This window comes from Mercenaria mercenaria, unplaced genomic scaffold, assembly GCF_021730395.1.
Source record: "Mercenaria mercenaria strain notata unplaced genomic scaffold, MADL_Memer_1 contig_4720, whole genome shotgun sequence".
Taxonomy (NCBI): Eukaryota; Metazoa; Mollusca; class Bivalvia; order Venerida; family Veneridae; genus Mercenaria; species Mercenaria mercenaria.
Window position 1 is genome coordinate 51,460 of NW_026462971.1, and position 6,000 is coordinate 57,459.

The window sequence follows — 6,000 nt, forward strand, 5'->3', positions numbered from 1 at the left end:
AGGTGTTAGTGTAAAGAAATTTGCTATGACGGGCGTATATTGTGACATTCTGGCACTCATTTTTTTCTTTCTTACTTTAAATAACTTATATGATACCTTTTTTGATAATTGGCCAAAAAATGCTATATGAAAACAACTATAGGTTTTTATACATACAAATTTTAATCCAAGTGTTTTGTTATAACATATTGTATATATAGTACAATATTGTTTATACATTATTGACATATATCATTATGTTATACTGCAGTAGAGAAAATTAGTTGCCTTCCAGTAGGGGACTTTGTATTGCATGGTAATACTTCATTCACTTGTTATTCTTGGATCAGTTAATTATATTTCTTGGATCAGTGCAAAATTAGATCTAAGTGATTAAACTTTAAAGTATTTCTGAGACTGACCTGAGTTTGGAACTGGAAGTGAATTTTTCAGCGCTTTGGACATGTTGTCTGAGTCAAAGATTTAATAATGTGGAAATAAAGCATGTTCTGGTTTATTCAAGAGGATGATTTTTTATTTTTACTCAGGGAAGGGTTTATTTGATTGATATTCTTTACAACAATATCAGAAAGTCAAAAAACATTGTCGAAGTTGAATTCAATATGGCTGTCGTATTGTTTCGTTCAGATGTTTCAAGGGCAGATGAATTTTCAAATCCGTAAAGTATAAATTTATTAATGTTTTGCTTCGGAAGTCAATTTTACGAAATAAGAGATGAAGACATATGTTGCTTTAGGCAGTTTGCATAAGTTTCATGATAAATAGAATAACAGGCCACTGTCTTTTGAAATCAATGTTATCAGGTCTCGGCTGATATGGGCGAAAGGGGCTCGGTTCCCTCACCACTTTCAGCCCGTATCAGTCTCGACTTGATAACATTCATATCAAAAGACAGTAGCCTGTTATTCTCTATTTGATAGATAATATATTTCGATTCCCCTTTAAAATGTAGTTAAAGATGTCATAAAAGTGTGAAATGTTAGATGCTATTGCGATGTTATTATAGTTTCTATCCTAAGTGTCATTTAAAACGGAATTACCGTATACCTCTGAAAGAGGAAATTCTGTTGTTTACCAGGCGTGCATATAGCAAGAGTCTGCAAGTTTGAAAACGATCGGTTATGACTCAGGAAGGAATTGCTTAACCTTTGTTCCAATATTATAGAACGTTACGTCACATAATCATTATTACTTATTAATCATAGAAGGTATGGTCTTCTTTTATGTTTCATTTTGACTCAGAATTGTAATTATATATTTATAGAAGCAGGGGAAATCATTCATGCGTATCCAGCAGGTGCAGCAGCAGGAACGCCGGGAGTGCCGCAGGAAGCGACGGGAGAGCCGCAGGAAGCGACGGGAGAGCCGCAGGGAGCGCCACCACCACCACCGCCACCACCACCGCCAGGAGAGGGATGACGAGGAGGAGGAGGGAAGATGAGAAGAAGGAGGAGGGTGGTGGCTGCTGCGGTGGTGGTGGCGCTCTCTGCGGCGCTCCCGGCTTGTCTCTATACCTGTCAATGTCCTAACACATTTTTCAAATTATTGCCTTTCGCATCCTTATTTCAGATTTGTTTAAATTTGGTTAAGTATCATTCCATTTGACAGTACAGAAATATCCAACAATTTTTCCTCAGGGTCAAGAACAGGTTCAAATCTTCAGATCAAGATCAGATGTGAATAAAGGCTAATCAAATATATTAACATAATCATTAGCCATAAGCTTGTCATGTTACCAAAGCTTTAAGATGTTTCCCTTAATGTAAGCTTATCATTTTTAGGACATAGTTTTTATAAGATTTAACCATTTAATAATACAATATTATACACGTGACGTTTCAAATTCAAGTTAATCAGGAATCAAAGGCAAAAAGAATCTTGTAGTATCCACAAACGCAAATTGTCTTGTGATAAACGTTTTTCTTTCGATCTACCCGCGTACAAGGTAATCGCGTTCGTACAAGGTAATCTCGTTGTTACGTTTGAAATATGATTTTACGGTGGCTTAAAGCCGTCGTTGTATAATGCATCATTTGAAAATGAGACATATTTTGTCTGTTGTCTGTCCGCCTCAAAACATGACTCCACATTTTACATTGTATTTCCATACATGCAAAGATTGAGCTAAATTTAAAAACAAGTGTCAATATGAATCTACAAAAATAGTTGTCAGGTGATTATAAGGGGGCTGGGAGTGGGGGATTGGGGGGGGGGGGGAGCGTGCGTTATGGACCTTGCATTTATTCACATTTTCATGTTCTTAACATTTATCGTCACTTCACTTACAAAAAGTATTATTAATACTCGCAAAAACAACATGCCGCGAAAATGTCAACAGATGTATGCTTTTTTTATTTAAAACTTGTTTTTCTGCATTCAGCCCGTTTAAACAAATTTCAATTCGTCGATGATAACATCTGAAGCTCGTCCTCAAATATTTTGCGTGGTGTTTTAATTCTTGTATTCTGAGGCTGTGTTTTTGGTGCTCTGTGCTTCCTAGAAATCTACCCTTACGTATTATCTTTTATATACGTAATAATTTCAGCATTAATACGTTCATATTAGCAAAATGAATACAATTTGTCACGGTCCAGTGGTTTCTGTCATAAGCTTCAGAACATTGTATGAGAACATTACAATGAAATTGTCAACTAAAAAAGTTTCAGAAAAGTCTACTTATGTCAACATTAACATTTTGTCCACTTTAATATCAATTCTAGTTGATACGGCTTCAATCTTGTTCTTTACATGCATTTTTACAAAAAGGTCAATGTGTACATGTTTAACATGCAAAAATGCTTAAATCAATAAAGTTCGACACGCTCCAGTAATTTTGCAACAAATACCAAACAAATATAAGCATCGCGTCAGCATTTAAAAGCCAAATATTTGTACAAAATATTTTTAGAATTAAACAAAAAAAAAAATATGATAAGTACAATGAAAATCTCCGCTGGTAAATTTTCATAAAAATCGGCCTATATTTTGTGAAATATTTCATGCATCGATGGGTTCTATATCAGAATTGTAATATTAGGATATAATACGCAAGAATCATACAAAACAAAAACTCTTCTACAAAGTGCACAATTTTTCGGCTTATAACCTTCACTATTATATGCGTTAGCATGTATAAAAAACATCCATTGATCTAGATGAATGTCAACACACAAAATAATGCAGTTTTCTTATATTCAGTAAAGTTTCCTGAGCATACTGTGCAAACATCATCAGTTTATTAATTTTGTCCGATGGCGATTCCTGGTATAACATAATGTGTTAATACTATCCTTAAGTATCAAATTCAGTTGAGTGTTAAACTAAAACGTTCATCTGCATGTAGAAATTTTAATATTCGTGTTGGATAGATTTCTGGCGCAAGAAAGTCCATTATCATAATCAAATGTAATGACATCTTTTTCATTATAAGAAATCACTATTTTGCAACGGCCGTTATTTGGAAGTTTATTTAGATTTATGTTATTTTTAATTAAGTCCATTTCACATTAACTTATTTCTAGATATATTTCGCTAAATCAGACGCCATCTTATCACCATATGTAGCAAATCGGCATTCTCAAACGTTTTTCTGTTTTATATAAATTCCTAATTTAGTCCATTTTACATAAAGTTATTTCTAGTTTTATTCGCACAGTCCGAAACAATTCCAGTGCCATACTTAACACATTTGAAAAGAAGATATAACAAACTAAATATATAACAATTTCATCCAGATAAAAAATGAAATATTGTCTCGAAGTTTCGCGAAATAATCTATCGGCACTCAAATGGTCGGTCAGTTCTTGATTACATACTCGGAGGCGCGGGGAATGGCCATAAAGTACGGTTACCGTACATATTATAGTGTTACCTGTATAATTACGCCTCGGAGTTCTGTCAAGTAATTTCTTGAAGTTACTTGGCGAAAGAAATACAACTACAGTCGGTACACCGAGTCAGAATTATGTAGTACTCAGTGGAATTCCTCACTAAGCTATAATTTTGCTTCGAAGCAAAACGGAAAGTGGGTTTTAGGCGTGAGCTGATCTGAATAAAAAACATAATTATTTAGAGATAAAGCAAAATGTCAAGTGGCACCTCGAAAACTTTTCACATCAAGAGATGCGTTCATTCCTCGATATTAAAATTTAACCTACCTTTGCAACATCACCAAGTCCTTCTGTATCTAAAAGCAATAGAACATGGTCTTCCTTTTTTGGATGAGGTCTACACCAGGCCCATATCCCTTTTGTTTCTGATTGTATTGTATTCCCAAGCTGAAAACCTAGATAAACAATCAATTTATATAGTAACAATTTTCAGTAACATCAAATCGTATTGAGTAGATAGTATACAATTATGTATTTTTGTTGCTGATATGAATGCATTGAAACATATATCGTCTGTTACATATTTCTATATTTACCATTATAACTCGAAAAAATACTAGCAAGCATTTAAACCTTTTGATAACTTTTTGCAGTATTCAAACGAACTTAATGAGTTGCATTTATGTTTTTATTGTTACCTATTTTATATAAAAGTTATTTGTAATAACATAGTTAAGGTAATCAATCTATAACTGTAAACGTCTGCGGGCGTTGTCTTTGGTCGCTATCAACATTATATAGGCACATTAAAGTGACCTATGTGACATGGTGGCCAAAACTCTGGACTTGTAATTGTCATGGGTTCAAATCCAATCAGACCCATTTATTTTACTTTTTCTGCTGTTTTCTTTCTTTTTCACACTTAAACGTTATTTTCGTGGCCGAGTGATAAAGGTCGCTGACTTCAGGTCTCTTGCCCGTGATGAGCACGGAGGGGCACCTTAGATCTTCCTCCACCATCAAAGCTGTAAAGCCGCCATATGACCTATAATTGTGTCGCTGTGACGTAAAACCCAATAAAAAAGCAAATAAACATTATTTTATTGGATGGTTGTTTTTACAAATTTTTATATGGATAATGAACATTTTGAATAAAGACTAAGAATGAAAATTACTGTTATTGTCTATCTGAAATCTGCTTTCTCTGAACTTCTACACGCTTAACTGTTGACGTATTTATTAAGATGGGTCGCATATTAGCCTATAAACATCTTGTAAATACTTATAAACTTATTTTAGTTCATTAAATTACGTTTGTGATAATAAATCCCTTAAATGTTATTTCTGGCGATAAATTGCAATAAATAGTGTGTAACGATGTCTTTGTAAAATTACTCTAAAATCGGACAATTTATTTTCTGGTAAGAATATTTTGAAATGCATATCTGGAATAGTAATAGTAATGGACATGCTTTTGGCATGGTTTTGACAGACCAAATTAATATGAGTATTGTTATTAAAAAGTCAAAATTAAGGCTTCAGTTACTGCCAAGATACTTTTTAAAATTTCCGCTCTATAAATGGAGAAAAGTGTGACCATGTCCAAGGGCGGCCATGTTTTTCATTTGGACAATCTTAGCAGAATATCATCCCAAGAAACATTTCTGAGAATTATCGTAAAATCAACCTGGTTTAGTGAAGATGTCGTTTGGGGATTTGATTTTGTTTTAAGCTTTGGTGGTCATGTTTTTTGATGAATCAGAATAATTTGGCACTCTTTATAAAGGGTTACCCAAGGAATATTATCGTACAATGATTGTAAAATCGGACTAGCTGTTGAGAATATGTAAAAATTACTAGGATTAGCAACCCCAGCTTTTCTAAGGGTCATTAGGTTTAATAGCCAAATAAACCATTTTCTTACTAACTAATTTACATAAAACTAACATCATATAAATTAGAAATGAATTATCTTTCAAAAGCTGCAAATTTGAAGAAAATCCGTTAAAAATAAGTATGTCATTAAATTTATTGATTACCAATTATTGGTAATAATCGATATTTTTCACACATAAGCGCGCGGCTATTTATGGTGAACCATGTTTATGACGGGATGTGTTTTCATTGAAAGATGCGGTAAACTTGCCATTTATGAATATTTATGAGCCTG

General features: G+C 33.5%; 1 protein-coding gene across 1 annotated transcript in view; it reads right to left on the reverse strand.

The window, feature by feature from the left end:
* The window catches only part of LOC128554104 (guanylate-binding protein 1-like), a 43,176-nt gene extending 38,896 nt beyond the window's left edge, over positions 1–4,280 (reverse strand). Inside the window, exon 1 of the mRNA XM_053535347.1 lies at positions 4,158–4,280. The gene's annotated coding sequence lies outside the window, so the exon portion shown is untranslated. The remainder of the gene's footprint in view (positions 1–4,157) is intronic.
* Between the last annotated feature and the right edge of the window lie 1,720 nt (positions 4,281–6,000).